The 3,058-nt window shown below is 37.9% G+C and overlaps 1 long non-coding RNA gene across 1 annotated transcript; it reads left to right on the forward strand.

Annotated features, from left to right (window-relative positions):
- Positions 1 to 577: 577 nt before the first annotated feature.
- LOC135942892 (uncharacterized) lies at positions 578 to 2,785 on the forward strand. The gene is made up of 4 exons (XR_010575138.1): positions 578 to 1,240; positions 1,352 to 1,494; positions 1,559 to 1,678; positions 1,742 to 2,785. It is a non-coding gene; the product is annotated as an uncharacterized LOC135942892 (long non-coding RNA).
- Positions 2,786 to 3,058: the final 273 nt, after the last annotated feature.

The following is a 3,058-nucleotide window of genomic DNA, read 5'->3' on the forward strand; positions in this document are numbered from 1 at the left end:
TTGTAAATTTTACTTCGTGGAAGGGTCTCTGTGGATGCTCCGTGGATGTTCCGCGGACGATCCACGGAACTCCGTGGATGCTCCGTGGAACTTACGTGGATGATCCCCAATTTCCCCAAATCGTGTTTTTCATTACTCTTTTGTGTCTAAATTATCAGTAAATGAATTTTAAGTGCTCATCCAAAACTAGTTCTGTTTTTTTTTTAAATATTGTAAAATTTCCCATCGTGGAAATTTTTTCGTGGATGCTCCGTGGAACTCACGTGGATGATCCCCAATTTTCTAAATCGTGTTTTTAAAACACTTTTTGTGTCTAAAAACTATCGGTAAATGAATTAAGTGCTCCTCCAAAGCTAGTTTATTTAATTTTGTTATTATTTTTTAAAATTTTACTTCGTGGAAAAGTTACCGTGGATGCTCCGTGGAACTCACGTGGATGATCCCCAATTTCCCCAAATCGAGTTTTTAAAGCTCTTTTTGTGTCTAAATTATCGGTAAATAAATTAAGTGCTCCTCCAAAACTATTTTATTTGATTTTTCTTTAAAATTGTGTGTAAATTCACTTCGTGGAAAGGTCTCCGTGGATGCCCCGTGGATGATTCGCGAATGATCCACGGAACTCTCTTAACGCAAAAATGAAAAATAGAGCATGTTTGAAGCAAATTGGACAGCTTATGAGCTATCCTTTATCACTTTTTTAAATTCATTAGTCATGTCGTTCTTGTTTAAATAATTTCTAAATTTTATAAATTGGTTTAAGTGCGTCCGTGGAGTTTTCGTGTATGAATCCCCGGACACTAAAAACATTTTTGGTTCTTTGGTATTTCTTAGGTTAATAAATTTTTAAGTATTAATTAATAAACCATCGTCAAAGTTAATTACGAGCTCAGAAAACTCAATATTTCCAAATATATTCCGAAATCTACACTCGCCACCTCGCCAGAATAGCCGTGGTCGTGATTCAAACTTTTAAAAAAGCGCGCGCACTCTCACTGGCCGCCGCGAGCCAATGAGCGCTGCCGCTTGCCTGTTGCTGTTTGTTGACAGACGACCGCGAGCGCGCGGACGCGCGAGCCGAGCGCAACAGAAAAAAAGCCGTTGGACGACGCTACCGCGTAATGAATGTCAGTTTTCGGCCGCAAATTCGCCACGAAGTCGACCAATAATATTCCTAAGTTAGTGATTGCTGTGAAATCCGAATCATGTTCAACCATCCCAGCAAAGATGCTACAAATCAAAGGTATGTACATGCATACATAAGGACTTGAAATGCATTTTATTTGATTTGTTCTCGCCGCTGCAGTCTGTTACGCCAATTTGTTATTAATTATTTGACCCATTGTTTTTACAGATCTGTGCCCGCGGCTTGCTTGTGTGACATCAATGCAACTCGTTCAAGCTGCGTTCTGAAGCTTTGCGACCCGCGGCACTATGTAAATTATTGAAAGGATGTCTGGTTTGCAGCTGGGGTTCAAGATCAAAACAAGCTAGCAGGTACACCGACATCAAAATTGTCATTTTACTTATATATTTATAATCATCCTCTCCACGACTGTAGGCTTGTGGATATGCTCTGGCTGGGACAGATCAAGCCGAGGATGCCAAGACAATCATAGATGGGAAAAGCTGCCAGCAAGATGGATTCCAGCCTGCACTCAACTTATGCCGCATTTTCCAGGTAAGCAGTTAAATTTTTGGCGCAATAATGAACAAATATTAACAATTTTAATTTATTTTTCAGTCTGGAGTCTGCTGGTGCTAATTATTACTTGGATGGAATAGAAGCGACTCCGGAGCTCAAGACGAAAAGCTACATAATTGTGTGACAGGATTTGGAATTGCTGGACCACACCTTTGAGGAAGATTGAGGGATTCATGTGTATTTTTGTTTTTAAGTGAGGCTATTTTTGAGCGAAATTGTTGTATTTTATATAGAGCATTCATTTTAAGGCTAATATCTTTGGCATACACATACTTGTATTCACTGTAATAATGTTGGTATTAAACTTCAATTAAATTCCAAACATTAATTTAGTGAATACAGGTATGTGTACAATAAATTTATGTTTGAGCTGACATTCAATCATTGAATTTTCTTGCCAGAAACGTTTTGGCAGCTGAAAATTTTATATTAAATATTTTTGATAGCCATTATAGGTTTTAAATTGGCTATTTTTTGTGTAAGCCTTTCGAAGTCGGCGTAGCCGTATACTTCCAATTTAAATTCCCATCGACTGAGGTAAAGGATTTAATCCTGCTGATGTATTTTCTGGGTTTTAAATGATTTATTTTGATTCTGAGAACCAAAATCAATTCAGTCAATCTCTGTAGAAACATGGAAATAATATTTTTATCAAATCTGACGTTTCGAAGGTGATTGGCTAGACTGATTTTTGCTTTTAGTACATCAAATAAAATCAATTAAAGGGTTTTGAATGAAGAGCGGTAAGATCGTGTGTCTTTATTTTCTCAGTGGAAGTGCTTAAAATCAAAAGTAACAGCTGGCACCATTTTTTCGGGAGCATTATTACACTAATTGTAAGGGGTTTCCGAAGCTTGTGAATGTTATAATTTTTTAGCTTCCTTAATTAATTGTCTTCTCTTGTTTCTCATAACCTTTATGGACACTTCTGTAAATTGATAAAATTCTCTGTATTGATCTATTGTTACTGTGCATGTGTCATCTTTTTGTAATCGAAATTGTAAGTAATAAACAAAAATTTTAAAATTCAAATGAATGAATTTCATTTGCGATATTATTACCCGGAAAAATGAAACACGATCCACGAAAAATCCCCAGCGATTCCACGTAGCCGTTCCACGGGGAATCTCCATAGATCATCCCCGTGGAATCTTCATAGATCATCCCCGTGGAATCTTCATAGATCATCCACGTGGATACCACGTATTTCGGGCGGACAATTTCTACGGGGAATCCACGTGGACCATCCACGTGGTTTCCACGTGGGATCCGTGGATCATCCACGTAGGATTCCCGTGGAGTCCACGTGGAATGGCCACTGGCCGTTGCATTAAATATTTTTTTCTTCATTAATAA

The sequence above is a fragment of the Cloeon dipterum genome, chromosome 4 (assembly GCF_949628265.1).
Source record: "Cloeon dipterum chromosome 4, ieCloDipt1.1, whole genome shotgun sequence".
Classification (NCBI taxonomy): Eukaryota; Metazoa; Arthropoda; class Insecta; order Ephemeroptera; family Baetidae; genus Cloeon; species Cloeon dipterum.